Genomic DNA, 15357 nt, shown 5'->3' on the forward strand with positions numbered 1-15357 from the left:
TTATTGAGGAATTAAGATCACAGGCTTCTACTAGGGTCACTCTTGGGATGACTCAGGGCCCCATGGCATTGGCCTTCTCTGAGGTCAATACCAGCTGTATTCTTGACCACAGGCTGAGCTCATCAGTAGGTCTAACCATCCCAGAGTTGGGACGGCTCAGCATCGTCCATCAAAGCTCTTAAGTCAGAGACTTACTAATAAGAATGCAAGAGGCAAAGAAGGCACCTATGGTCCTATGGCCTCATCTCCTAACCCTTGGACCCAGCTCCATTCTCCCTGGGGGAAAAGTGAACAGGGGTGACTGTTGGAGAGCAGTTCATCAGCTGCCAGGTTTTTGCCAAATTGTTTGTTTTGAGAAAAGACAAGAGAAGAGAAAGGCATGCTGCTGCTGCTAAGTCACTTCAGTCGTGTCCAACTCTGTGCGACCCCATAGACAGCAGCCCACCAGGCTCCCCCGTCCCTGGGATTCTCCAGGCAAGAACACTGGAGTGGGTTGCCGTGTCCTTCTCCAATGCCGGAAAGTGAAACGTGAAAGTGAAGTTGCTCAGTCATGTCCGACTCTTAGCGACCCCATGGACTGCTGCCCACCAGGCTCCTCCGTCCATGGGATTTTCCAGGCAAGAGTACTGGAGTGGGGTGCCATTATAGGTGAGTGTTAATATAACCTTTGGAAATTAGGGAAACGATTAAACAACTAGGCATTCTTGAGTCTGCCCAGGTTTTCCTTCTGCTTCTGATGTCAAAAGTCATGACTCTTCTAAGTATCTTCGCTGACAGAGGCTTACTTCCCACAGGTTGTACTATTTCTTAGAAAATCATGGAATAACAACACTAGAAACTTTTTCATTCTTGCAGTTAGCATTTGCTGAAAAGTACAAGATTATAAGCTACTTCTCTTACTCTAAATAGTGTATTTAAAGCTAACCTATTTGACCATCTCATACCTCCCATTTTTCCTTTATTTGCTGGTGAGATAGATATTAAGGAACTCTGTGACTAGGCAGTGTTCAGAGGTGACGATGGAGAAAAGAGATCAGTGTCATTTTAATTCTGGGGGATGTCGCAGCCTGGGCTGACTCGCCATGGTTCAGGACGGGCCGTGGAGAATCATGGCACATTCCTGAGTGTGGCCATTACTTTGCTGGTCTGTTATTGTGCTACAAACTCAGTGACTTAAAACAACAGTGTATTATTATCACTCATGCTTCTGTGGGTTGAGGGGACTCAGCTGGGAGGTTTTCCTTTGGTGCCCCTCCTGGGTATGTAGTCAGAGAGCAGCTGACTAGAGTTGACTGGCTTAACATCCAAGACAGCTCTCCCATGGCTGGGGTAGGTCCCGGCTGTCAGCTGGGGCTGTGGACTGGGGTACATCCATGTGGTCTTTACGGGGTTTAGGGTTTCTAATAGTGTGGCGGTCTCTGGAGAGTAATACTTCTTACTAGGTAGCTTTGGGCACCAAGAGAGTCCTCCAAGAGACTCAGGAAGAAGCTGAAAGGTTTCTGATGATCTTGCCTCAGAAGTCCCAGAAATTCCATTCTACCTCATTTTATTGGTTGGAATTGGTTGAGTAAGTCACTGATTTAAGGGGATGCCAGATTCAAGGGAAGGGAAATCTGACTTTGCCTCTAAATTAAAGGAGGAGTAGAGAATTTTCATCCACTTTGAATATATTTGTTTAGTCACTCAGTCATGTCTGACTCTTTGGGACCCCATGGACTGTAGCCTGCCAGGCTCCTCTGTCCATGGGATTCTCCAGGCAAGAATATTGGAGTGGGTTGCCATGCCCTCCTTCAGGGGATCTTCCCAAGCCAAGGATCGAATTTGCATCTCCTGTGTTGATAAGTGGATTCTTTACCGTTGAGCCCCTGGGAAATCCCTTTAATAAGTACTACAGTGATCATGTTGAAAGGAAGGAAACCACTTAAAGAAATTAAATTGGCAGTTATATTCCAAAAGGATCAAAGGGTTGAGAGGTTGCAACATCTGGATCTTGGAAGGTGCTTGGGGTGCTTGGGGAAAAGGGAAAGTGACCAATTCTAGAATCTTGTAGAAAACCAATGATGCTGGGACCATGTAGAGTTACAAGGAAAGAACATTAGATTGAGAACTGTGTTTAAGGAAAGCAGTACTCTTGTTAGGTACTTTGTGTCTGACTAAGCACAAAAGGTTCACTCAGCCCTTTTCTTTTAATGACGCAGGGAAGTTGGTAACGGCTGCCTTTTGGATGGTGATAGATGATGTGGTCATACGTGCTCTTGTGTTACGTGTTGAAGCAGTCACCAAGTCAGAGACAGCCTGGTATAAAAGAGAAGGCCCGCCAGGCCAGTTCTGCTAGGTTACTACCAATTCGTGGAAGTGACTAAGGCAGTCGGCCATTGGAACTGGCTGTATTCTTTCTGTGCTAACATGGCAAAAACCAGATACCAGGAGCCTCTGTGGCCATTTACCTTCATTGAACAAGATGAAAACTGCAATTAGAACCGATTGTCGGCAGCGCTGCCTGCTGTGTGTGTCTTTTCTTCTTCATGAAGGAGGTTATGTGCCTGCGTGTGCGTGCTCAGCAGTGTCTGACTCTTTGCAACCCCATGGACTAAAGCCCAGCAGGCTCCTCTGTCCGTGGGATTTTCCAGGCAAGGATATTGGGGTGCATGTCCATTTCCTTCTGCAGGGGATCTTCCCAGCCCAGGGACTGAACCTGTGTCTCTCGCATCTCCTGCGTTGGCAGTGGATTCTTTTACCACCGTGCCACCTGGGAAGCACACAAAGGAGGTTAAGAAGTAGTTTATTTTCCATGGAAGTTTTCTGATATTTTATACTTTCTCCCCAGCTTTCCTCTTCTAGTTCACATGTAGCTGTCTGATTGGTAAAATTCTTAACCATCAGAGGAACTCGAGTAGAAAGATGATCACAGAAATTTCCATGTCAGGAGGAAGTTTTTCATGCTAACAATTTTTAAATTAAAAAAGTAAGGGAAAAACTGACCTAAAGAAATGAATACATGTTCATTCCTTGGGCACTTAACAGTGAGTCCAGCACGATGAATGTCCACATGCTGGCTCGCGATTGGCACTGCTGTGCTCGTGAGTGACGTCAGAGCCATTGGTCTCCACTGGCTTCTTGTCCAGTTTCACGAGGGCGCTGAGATACCCATCGTCCACCTGAACTTGCGGAACTTGCGCTCACTGTGGAGTGATGGGGCTGAGATGCATCGTTGATATGCAGCTTCTTCCCTGAAGAGTCGGAACTGGAGGACATGCTATCACTGCTCAGGCCCACAGGGCTCCTCAGAACAGTGGGTGGCAGCTCTTGGGCGCTGTGCTTACTGACACCACGGCTGCTGCCACTATGTGAGTGGGAATGCCTGTCACTGCTGGGGTGGTAGCAGATGGAAGAAAGTTCCTCGTGCTTCTCCTTAGGGTCCCTGCTAATATTGTGGGCCCGAATGCTTGCCCGTCCCACGACCTTCATCAGAAGAGCTGTGTCCTTCTGAAGAAGAAACTTTTACAGTTACGTGTAAACTTTACATGTAAACTACTTATGTAGAGAAAGGGAGCCTCCAGCCCGTTAAAGCTACGAAGCTGCAGTGACAGGACGTAGAGAGACATAGATTTAAAAAGTCATTATTTGGAGGCCAGTGGATGGAAAATGTGTGAACGGAGCAAAAAAACTAGACCGTAGAAGGAAGTCCATCTAGGACAGTGGTTTTTAACCTCTCTCAGGGAACACTGTGGTTCTGTGAGCACTTACCGGCAGTTCCATAAATAACAATAAAAAGAAAACAGGCGTAGCCAGAGTCACAGAGGCCCCTTGTGCGCACATGTAATTTTTGAAAAACTTTTCCACGACTGAAGTCAGCTTAGCGCATGAAGCCTCATTTCCATCTGATGCCAGAAAAAAAAAAAAAAAAGAAAAAAATCTTGGCAATGCAGAGCTGTTTAGTCTGCCCTGGGTTACGGCTCAGTCTCTTTGCGTAACCTAAGAGAATCTGTTCAGAACTCGTCCTTCTTCAAGCAGCTTGTTTTCCTCTGGACGGTAACTGGGACTCTTCGGACGTGATGGAGGTGGAGGTAGGGAAAGCTTTCGGCTTGTCTTGGGGTTCGGATAAGGGTTCTGCCTGAAGGTCATTCTCTGGATTTACATCCCCCAGTGGAGACTGAGCTTGCCCTGCTGGTCCCCACCTGTGCCAGCTCATCTCAGCCCCGCTGATGTCCCTTTGGAGGGTCTGGGACACTGAACACTGGACCTAGCGAGGCAGCCTGGCCCAGGCCCAGCATTTCTGTTGTCCAGCTGCCCCTGGCCTGGGCCATGCTGGACCCCAGACTTTGCTACGACATGGGTGGTGTCCAGGGCTAACACCTCGGGGAGCCCAGGAATTCTGGTCTCTTCCAGGGTCCCCTCAAGCCTCCTCTCTCGGGAGGAGGCCAGGGTCTCTCTTTTGTTTGGTGGCAGAGGAGAATGGGGTGCTGAGTCTCCTCTCAGTGACTGTCCAGGGTCAGCAAACACCAGGTATCTCTTCTCTGCTTTCCTTCTCGCCTCCTGCTGAACGCTGCTCCTCTGGGTGGGAAAAATACCTTGCGCTCTTTACATGAATGTACATCCTTCTGAACTCAATGGTTTATGATATAAATGAGAGGCTCAGAGTTTACCAACATTTTAGCTTTGGGGAGTCAAGGAAACAAGCACATAAACTCTCCCTCTTTAGAGCTGTCATGTCTGGCGTCAGTGTTGACAATGGACAATCCTTCAAAGTGTCACGCCTCACTGGCCATGGGCAGCGTCTTATGTTTCAGACCACGAGAGCGTGCTGTTCTAGTTGACCAGGTGCTGTTCCTTTCATGCATTGTAAGATGTTCCTCCTGAAGAGGGTCACGTGATCTGAGGAGCTTGCTGGGTAGGAGAGAGACTGACAATTCTCAGGGAATACAGTCTCTCTTAGACTTCCCTGTAGCTCAAAGGGTAAAGAATCTACCTGCGATGCCGGAGACCAGGGTTCGATCCCTGGGTTAGGAAGTACCTCTGGAGAAGGGAAGGGCAATTCACTCCAGTATTCTTGCCTGGAGAATTCCATGGACAGAGAAGCCTGCCAGGCTACAGTCCATGGGGTCGCAAAGAGTCGGACACAACTGAGCGACTAACACACACAGCCTCTCTTAAGGAAGGTGGTTCGGGAGGTAGCAGACAGTCGAGTCCCCCCAGTGAGAGTCTCAGAGATGGGAGGGGAGTGAGAGACACGCACTCCAGCAGTGTTCTGTTGTTTCTGTTGCTCACACACTTTCGTCAAATTACATGTGTCATTATTTTCATGAAAGGTCTCTGACCTAAAGTATACCCTGCCTCTACCACATCTGTGTGATGCCGAGACCAGAGCGGACAGTGACTTAGGTGACAGTCTCCACCTTCTGAAGCCTCCAACACAGGGTGGACCAGGGCAGGCGGACACACCTGTTACCTAGGAATCAGAGAGAGGAGGAGCCAGGGAAGGCATTCAGCACAGCTGAGTGAGGGAGATGATGAATTCAGGATCCCAGCAGAACAGTGGTCACAGAAGAGAAGGGCAGGCTTTCAGGTCTTATCCCCACAATGGGGGGCTGTTTGAGGGTCCCGCATGGGTCGAGGGGCCCAGGCATCTAGCAGAACAGCTGGGGTAGGGGTTTGTGGGAGGCATCAGAACATAAAGAAAAATGAAAATGTAATTATTATTTCTACATGATCGCACAAGTCAATTTTACTTTCTACTTGTAAATGACTTTAAAAACTTCCATTGCGTAAACAGTAAGACAGTTGTGCCACTTCTGGGCTAGTTCTGCAGTGCTGAGCTGGTCCCCCTGTGTCAGGTTCATTGACTGCCACCTGGACACATGCAATGAAGCTGTTTCAAGTGGAAGATGCAGAGACTCGGCAGCACTTGGACACACACTTGTTTGCAATCCTGCACACATGTTGCAATCACCTGGGTCTATGGTGACACATGTTGTTCAGCCTCTAAGTAGTTCTGACTCTTTGCAACCCCATGGACTGAAGCACGCCAGGCTTTGATTTTGCTCAGACTCGTGTCCATTGAGTTGGTGATGCCATCCAACCATCTCATCCTCTGTCGTCCCCATCTCCTCCTGCCTTCAATCTTTCCCAGCATCAGGGTCTTTTCCACTGAGTCAGCTCTTTGCATCAGGTGGCCAAATTGTTGGGAGCTTGAGCATCAGTCCTTCCAGTGAATATTCAGGGTTGATTTCCTTTAGGATTGACTGGTTTTATCTCCTTGCAGTCCAAGGGACTACAGTGGTACTAGTGGTAAAGAAATCGCCTGCCAGTGCCGGAGACCTAAGAGACAAGGGTTTGATCCCTGAGTCAGGAAGATCCCTTGGAGGAGGACATGGCAACCCACTCCAGTATTCTTGCTTGGAAAATTCCATAGACAGAGGAGCCTGGTGGGCTACAGTCCATGGGGTTGCAAAGAGTTGGACATGACTGAAGTGACTTAGCACACATGCACGGGAGCTTTCAAAACTCTGATATTTGGGTCTCAGCCACAGAGATTCTGATGACACTGATCTGAGCATCAGCAGTCCAGATCCTCTCTGTGATTCCAATATGCAAGTTGGGTTTTGAGAACTATCACCTAAATAGGAATTCACTACGAGATGGGACTTGTGATGAGTTCTCATAATGCTTCATCACCTGAAGCCTGTTCCTCCGAGAAAGAGGAACCATACGAACTCTGGAACCAGATAAAAGAAAAAGAAAAAAAAAAAAAAGAGAGAGAGAGAGAGAAAATCATCATTTGTGGTCTCAAGGCAGGCATTAGGGCAGAAGAGCTATGGCTGCTGGACGATTTATGCTTTCTTCCATTTCAGAATTATCTGGGGCAGCTGAAGTTATCTCAGTTCCTGAGTTTCTGATGCGGATATTAGAGATGGGTGAGGGACACCAGCGTCTGCCCAGGCGGGAAGGGATACAGGAAGGGTGGTGTGTTCTATTAGGAAGGAAACAATCATCCTTGACTCCCTGTCTCCTGGGAGGTCAGCCGATGAAGTCCTCAAAACAAGCTGGGGGCCAGTCACTCGCTGGAGGCACAGATTAGAAAGGGAAGGGTTGCTTGGAACCAAGGGGGTGCACTGGGACCTCAGCCTTCTCCCTGCGCCCACCCTCCCGACGGAGGTGTAGGTGTGACCCATTCATTGCATTCTTCTGAGTTTAAAACGAACTTAAGTGAGTTTTAAGCTTAAAAGCCCACGAGGTCTGGCCATGAAGTCTGCTATCAAGATTGGACCACATGCCAATCTCTTGTCCGGGCCGTAAGAATAACAATGAAAGCAGCAGGTGATTTGTGGAGCATCAGCTCTGCGCCTGGCCCCAGGTTTACAGCATTAGCGCCTTGAAACTGCTCCACGAGGTGGGCGCCATTACGATCCCTTTTCGCAGAAGAGGAAACAGCGGTTCAGAGAAGTTCAACAAAGTGCCTGAGGCTGGCTGAAGGTCAGGCTTGGGGACAGGAGTGTGAGCGTCCCTGGGGTGGAGAGCTCCGCTGGAAATCGTGCCCAGGGGCCCCGCCGTGGGGGTGGGGGACATCCACGGGGCCGAGGTCACAGTGAGCCGTCCCCTCTCTGTCCCGAGGGGCGCGCGGCCGCCGTCCAGGGTCCTGCGCGGGGATGCCAAGGGGAGGGGTGGCGCCGGAAGGGGCCGGCGGTCCCCCGGCTCCCCGGTGGGGCGGAGTGAGAGCCGTCCCCGCCCCAGCGGAGCCGCGCCGTACTTACCCGGGCTCGAGGCGGAGCCGGCAGGGAGCGCGGGTCCCGGTGCCGACCCGGGGATGTGACGTGCCGGCTCCTGGGGCGCCCCCGCCCGCCCGGCCTCCCCGCACGCGACCGCCGGGCGCCAGGTAGGAGGGCTGGGGGCGAGGTTGGGGCGGGGAACGACTGTTGCTTTGGCACCTTCGCGCGGGGCGTCCCCTTTCCCTGCACAGCGCGCAGAAAGCAAGCGTCCTTTCTCCTGCTTTTGGTTGTCAGCTTGTCTTGTAAGAAGATTGATGGCGGTTTAATCTGTGTTTTGTTGGTGTTCTTTTTGCGGGGAGGGTGGTTGTTTTTATTCCTGTGTGAACCAGGGGTAAAAGCTGTTCAAATCTGTCTTTGGGGAATTTGGCAGTCTTTCTGGAGGTTTATTCTAGGGTGTGTCTGTAAATTGCTTGCAGGCGTTTTAATCCGGCCAAGTTGAACTGGTTTGGGAGTGGCCCTCCTAGGGATTTGGGCTGGAAAGGGTTGTCTCCTGGAGGAGATAGTTATGATGCCCTAACCACCGTGGGGAAGGGTAACTTGTGGCTCCTCCAGATGAAGGTTGACACTGAGTGGTGTAGCTACAGACACTAGGGTGACACTCATTCATAACAGGCGTGCACCGCACTTTACAGTTTATAAGACCCTTTATACCTACTGCTCTTTTATCCTCCCAGCAGTCTCTGGAGAGACAGGCCATTATCACCCTCCTGTTACAGCGGAGGAAACAGAAGCTTAGATAGGGTGATTAGCTTGGTGGAGGGCTGGCACCCAGAAGGAGACAGAGACCTCTGGACTCCACATGGTATGTGCTAAGGCGCTCAGTTGTGTCTGACTCTCTGCAACCCCATGGGCTGTAGCCGGCCGGGCTCCTCTGTCCATGGGATTCTCCAAGCAAGAATGCTGGAGTGGGTTGTCATTCCCTTCCCGACCCAGGGATCAAACCCCTGTCTCTTGTGTCTCCTGCATTGGCAGGTGGGTTCTTTGTTACCTATTTTATATCCTATTCAGTACTTCATTTAGTATTTTGTAGTCATACCCCCTGGTGCTCAGATGGTAAAGAATCTCCCACAATGCAGGAGACCTGGGTTCGATCTCTGGGTTGGGAGGATCTGCTGGAGAAGGGAATGGCAACCCACTCCAGTATTCTGCCTAGAGAGTTCCATGGACAGGGAGCCTGGCAGGCTACAGTCCATGGGTTCACAAAGAGTCAGACATGACTGAATGACTAAACAAGTTTACTTAACAAATGTTAATCGAGTGTCTACTGTGTGCCAGGTACTCTTCTGTGATAAGTACTGAGGACAGAGTAGTGAACAAGATGGGTGCTAATCGCTGTCCTTGATTGGACAGGAGTTTGCTTGGTGAAGGAGAGGACATTGGAGGTCTCTCTGCCTGATGGGATTCTTGGAGATTTGTCCCGGTGGACAAAGCGTGGTTGTCCTGGGCGTCACTGGATACACTCTCTCTCAGCCGTGCTCCTGGACGGGGACAGATGGAGAGCCTGTGACGGGGCTGCCTCCCTGGCAGGCGTGTCCATCTGGAAGTAGGCAGAGAGGTTGTGGAGAGCATCTCACTGATCAAAGTGGCAAAGCTGGCAACCGCAGTGAAGCTCCCATAGCGCTGGCGTTAGGGAAGCACAGGGGTTATTCTTACGCTATTAGCTCGTGACAAACTCAGTGTGAACACACCGCTTTGAAGGACCGGAGTCGTCAGGGACTCTGCCTCCTGTTGCTCCCCGTCTGCTGCTGTCAGCCGGCAGTTGCCTGTGTTTTCCTGTCTTCCAGGCTGTCAGGTGGGCTGACAGGACCTGCACTGCGAGCAGCTTTGCCCCTCCTTGAACCCCATTACGTGCTGGGCCCCAGGCAGTGCTGTTGCAGCCTCCTGGCTGTGGCACGCGGGAACCTGCAGAGTGATCTCACCGAGTGCGGGAAGGGGCTGGCTTCCCCAGGGCTGTGGGTCACCAGCATACTTTGGAGTTCAGCGCCATGAGTTAAAAATAGGAAGAAAGCAAAACAACAGTGGAGACAAGGACGTCCCTGGTGGTCCCACGGCTAAGACGTCACCTTCCAAGGCAGGAGGAGCGGGTTCATTCCCTGGTCAGGGGAGCGAACATCCCACATGCCACAGGGCCAAAAAAACCAAAACATAAAACTGAAGCAGTGTTGTAATAAATGTTGTAATAAAGATGGTACACATCAAAAAATTTTTATTTTGAAGCGGAGACAAAGTGAAATCTAGAAATGTATAAAAGGTAAAGCTTGATGAACTATGTACTTTTAAAAATTGAAGTATAGTTGATTCACAGTAATTCAGGTATACAGCAAAGTGATTCAGTTATTCAAAAATCTGCAAAATTCAGTTTGCAGATTCTTTCCCATTATGTTTTTTTTAAATTTATTTTTAATTGGAGGATAATTGCTTTACAGTGTTGTGTTGTCTCCTGCGATACAACAGCATGAATCAGCCGTAAATATTTATATGTCCTGTCCCTCCTGAATCTTCCCCCCGCCCTGCACCCATTATGGTTTATCACAGGATATTGAATAAAGTTTGCAGTGGTATACAGTAGGTCATTGTTGTTTATTTTATAGGGACTAGTGTGTACCTTAGGGGCTTCCCTGGTAGCTCAGATGGTAAAGAATTGGCCTGCAGTGCAGGAGATCTGGGTTCAGTCCCTGGGTTGGGAAGATCCCCTGGAGAAAGGAATGGGGACCCACTCCAGTATTCTCACCTGGGAAATCCCATGGACAGAGGAGCATGGTGGACTACAGTCCATGGGGTCACAAAGAGTTGGGCACAACTGAGTGACTAACACTTTCACTCTCTTTCAGTGTGTACCTTATTGGGTGACCCCAGTGGGGCTGCAGGAACAAAAGAAAGCACAGTGCTCCGTCCTGCTGGCTTCTCAGCGCCACCCAGGGCACTCTCAGCACTGCTGGATGGGACTGCAGAGCAAACCAATAGGCATCTCGGAGTGTGCCCGGGGCACTGGTGTTCCTAGAGTCCCCAGGGTGGTTCTAACGAGTAGCTGAGGCCGACAACACCAGCACGTTTTGCTGCAGGCCCTGGAAAAGAGGACACCTGGCATAGCACAGCCTCCCGTGTCTTCAAGATGAGAAAGACGTGCTCAGGAGATGCAAAAGCATTCCTGGTGAGAGAAGCAGGCACTCGCTTCTGAGTCCCCATTTAAGAGGTGCAAAGAGCAAGTTCCGGGCCATCTCTCAAGTGACCCCCACTAAAGTGCAGTTTGGTAGCTGCGTTTCAGGGGGACTCAGGGTGCTGTTGATGGAGGAGCAGCTTGGCATTCCAGGCTCCGCACAGCTGGCTTCCCAAACCAGAGACCTCACGACGTGGAAGTGTCAGTCCATGCTGTCTGGCTCTTTGCAACCCCGTGGACTGTAGCCCACCAGGCTCTTCTGTCCATGGGATTCTCCAGGCAAGAATACTAGAACGTGTTGCCATGCCCTAGTCCAAGGGATCTTCCCAACCCAGGGATCGAACCCAGGTCTCCTGCATTGCAGGCAGATTCTTTACCATCTGAGCCCCTAGGGAACTCATGGACCGCTGAAAATACAGCCAATGGCTCCTGACTAAGGGTCAAATTGAATCAGATGCTATCACTTTAGACTGGTGCTTCTCACCTCACTCAAAACCGAATATCTGCCCCCCCATTTTTCTTTCTTTTTTATTTTTTAAATTATGGAAGTATGATAACACAGTTACAGGACACTTGGATAATACAGAACAAAGCTACATATAGTTGCACTATAAATTACAATTATTTTTAAAGTAAATAATATTTTTAGTTGGAGTTTCAATATCAAATTCTCAAAAATGAATAGAATGAATAGAAAATTAGAAGGAAAAGTAGGCTGGTAAAGCACTATGAACCAATTCAACATAATTAAGATTTATACAGTTTTTGCACAACAGCAGCATACAAATTCTATTCAAGTTCCCATAGACTATAAATCAGGAGACACTGGAATATGTCCAGGGACATAAAACAAGGTGCAAAAATTTCATGGTCTAAACGAATACTCCCTTTTCATGAAAATATTTTAACGCCTCCTTTACAATTCTGAGTTGGTATAATACTTAGCTACAACATAATTTCCAAATAATATATTAGTATACATAAGGAATGAGTAAAGTAATTTGGGTTAAAACGATGTATTTTGGTGTGTGGATGCTTGGGTAGGGTCAGACTGGTCTGATGAAGTCAATGGTGTTTTATGCAGACTGAGTGCAGGGGTATAGGACGCCTGCCCATGTAGCCTGGAGCAGACACATTGTCCTCACCCCTAGGTGAGGACTGACCCGTGATCAAGGTCTGAGTGGTGATGGGAGGCCAGTCTTCCCTCTGTTTTCCCAGTGATTGCATCCCAGGAAAATTCAGTACCTATGGAACTGTGCCAGCAAAATATATTTTATCCCAACGGAGGATGGCGTAGGGGTGCCAGGCTCCCAAAGCAGTAAATGGTGCTTCTGTCAGCGTGAAGGTCTGTGGGAGCCTGGAATTCAAGCAGGATGAGGGCCAGGTCTTCACTGTTGGGTGGGAGGGTGCTATTCCAGACGTGTGGCATCCATGGTCTCTGCCACTAAATGACCACCCAGAGAGTCCCCTTCCCCACAGTTTCCAAAATGCTCCCTTGAGGGGCGTGCTGGCCCCCTTGAGAACCACTGCTTTTGCTGCATCGGTTGGTAGTAAGTAAGAAAGCAGGTGTGCGTCCTGAAACAGCAAGGCACCGATGGTAGCAGGAGCTTCCCCGGTGACTCTGGTAAAGAACCTGCCTGCCAATGCAGGAGACCAGGCTTTGATCCCTGGGTCAGGAAGATCCCCTGGATAAGGCCTTGGCACCCCACTCCACTGTTCTTGCCTGGAGAATCCCATGGACAGAGGAGCCTGGTGGGCTACTCTCCCTGGGGTTGCAGAAGAGTTGGACACAACCTAGTGACTAAACAAGAATAGCAGCAGGTGTGAGCTGGCTGGCGGGGGTGCACACGCACTGTCAGACAGTTGTAGAGGAGATGATCGAAATCAGCCTGGTGGGGCCGCATGCGTTACCGGGAGGTGACTGCTCAGAGGCTCGCAGGAACTTCAGAGGAGATGGAGAGGGAAATGTCTGTATCCTGACGGGGGTGTGTCTGGTGTCCGCAGTTGTCCTGGTTTATGGGATTGTAGACTTAAGGTTTGCTGTGTGTTTCACTGTGTGCATGTTTTACTTCAGTAAGGAAAAAAACCCAGGGGTGAAAACACTGGAAGATTCTTGCAGAGACTGTCCGGTGCTCTGAGACTCATCTGTGGACCCCACGCTGGGAAGCGGGACTGTTCACCTGAGCAGGAGCCAGTGTTCCAGGCATCTTCTCTCTCTCTGTCGACTCTGCCAGTCTTGTGTGGCTGCTCTCGGTCTCAGAGCCTTTGGCAAGTGTCTGGGTTGGGGCTGTGCTGGAGGATAAGATGCTGGAAGAGGCGAGGCAGTGTGCTTAACACATTGTTGACCAGAGACATAGCGTTTGCCTTTTGTTACCCAGATGTTATTGACTGGAGACCTTTCAATATCCACTTACATAACGATCTGCAGGCCACAGGCATTAGTTTCTGCAGAAGTCCTGGGTCAATAGATTAAAAAGGGATGGAGACCGGGGTCACTTCCATCACTCAGTCTGGTTTCTCTCGTCCAGGAGCCCAAGGAAGGCAGAGTTTGCCAAACTCCAGCCTGGCGGTCAAGGGTGTTCCTGTCTGTAGCCCGCTTGTGACAGTAATCACTTCCCTCCGTGCCTCATTTTCACCTCTTCCCTGGAAACCCATGTGACACCACCAATATGGTGCTGTGTAAGAGCTGAATAGCTTAGGATTCCTAGCAGCACTGGAAACCTCTGTGGCTATTTTTACTTTACCTTCATGTCCTGTTTGCGATATCCTTATGATAAAACCCAAAAACTTTCCTTTCCCCATTTGTTTGGGAAACTAAGTGAGTTCTGTGAGCTACACTTTTGGATCTGCCTGCGGATAGGAAGATTGCCAATATCTCAGAGGTTTTTGGACTTTGGGGTTTTGGGGGAGGATGTATATTCCCGCCGCCTCTGGTGGGATGCTTCCGTTTGGTCAGAGTCGTGGAAGGCTCTTTCTCGGGGGAGGATCGGTGACAGCCATGCCGGTCGTGTGGTCGAGGTTTAGGACATGTCGTTTATCTCTGCAGAACGGGGTCAGGCACGTCACTCGGGAGCACGCTGTGGGGACCCCGGGCGGACACGTCCACACTCTCCTTCCTGGTGCAGAGCCCGTCTGGGGTCCTCTCCGTCCTTGGAGTTAGTGTCCAGCCTTGTGGGTGTGTCAGGGGGGCTGAGGAGAGGGAACTGTGGTGCTTACCCAGGACAGTGCCTCTCAGATTTTACCTCCAAGATGTTCCTCTTGGAAAATCAGAGTGGATGCTAGGCTGAGCATGCCACGATGTCACCTTAAGGGACGGTTTTTTGTCTCGTGTTTTATCTCTTGGAGACTTTTCTTTCTGCTTCATGACATAGTCCTGTATCCTCTAGTATAAAAATTACTAATATAAAATAGTTTGTAATTAATTTTATATTAATATAAATGTTTATGTTAATATAAGTTATTGATACATATTAATATGTTTATAGTATATTTAAATATATATTTAAATTACATGTAATTTATTATTTTATATTAACATAAAATTTCATGTTAATGTATATATTATATAAATATAACATAACATTTTGTATTAATATAAAATAATAAATGTAATTCATTGTATATTAATATAAAAACTCCCCCCAGAAAATCCTCATGGAGAATCATTGCTGCAGGAAGATAGACACTGAGCTCCCTGGCCATTGGCAGCCTGTCTCTGGGACTTTGCTTTTAAGAAACGAAGACTGGTGTAAACACAGAATTCTGAAGTATTTTCCACCATCATGTAGTTCTCTGGCTTTATAAGTTCTTTTGCTGCCTTGTCTTTAAAACTGACATGTTTAGTTTTAATACTGACTGTTTAGCAGCTGGCTGAATGCTTGTCAGAGGTGAAGGTCCTCGTCATGGGCTTCATTTTAATACCATGATCCATTTCCCATGCATGTTTCTACTAGTTTTCCATAGAGCATGTGGGTGGTGACATTTCATAAGCTGAAGAATCTGCTTTACCGTCTTTGCTTTCCCTGGGGTCTCATACACCGTCTCTTTTTGTTATAGGTGAATTAGAGCGTCATTCTCTGAATATTTCTCCATTATGTCAGGCATACATGTAGGCTGTGTCTGTTAATGTTTGGGATGAGAAGTCATATTAAATGATTCCGTCTGTGTCTGTACAGGGAGACACAGAGTTTACAGGGAGACGCTCATTGTGGAGAGTGAGTTGGCATGAAGTGGAAACATGGAAAGTACCATTAGGATTTCCTTCTTATGGCTCAGCTGGTAAAGAATCCATCTGCAATGTGGAAGATCTGGGTTCGATCCCTAGGTTGAGAAGATCCCCTAGAGAAAGCAATGACAACCCACTCCAGTATTCTGGCCTGGGGAATGTCATGGACTCAATAGTCCATGCGGTCACAAAGAGTCGGACACGACTGA

At 48.8% G+C, this 15357-nt stretch overlaps 1 protein-coding gene across 8 annotated transcripts in view; it reads left to right on the forward strand.

Moving 5' to 3' along the window:
* Nucleotides 1-15357, forward strand: part of IL1R1 (interleukin 1 receptor type 1) — a 93867-nt gene that overhangs the window by 33484 nt on the left and 45026 nt on the right. Inside the window, exon 1 of one of the 8 annotated variants that reach the window (XM_005686296.3) lies at nt 3959-4067. The exons of 6 other annotated variants lie outside the window; for them this stretch is intronic. The gene's annotated coding sequence lies outside the window, so the exon portion shown is untranslated. Of the gene's footprint in view, nt 1-3958; nt 4068-7652; nt 7874-15357 lie in introns of those variants that run through there. One more of the 8 variants, XM_018054959.1, reaches the window with a different exon arrangement.

This window comes from Capra hircus, chromosome 11, assembly GCF_001704415.2.
Source record: "Capra hircus breed San Clemente chromosome 11, ASM170441v1, whole genome shotgun sequence".
NCBI classification, from domain to species: domain Eukaryota; kingdom Metazoa; phylum Chordata; class Mammalia; order Artiodactyla; family Bovidae; genus Capra; species Capra hircus.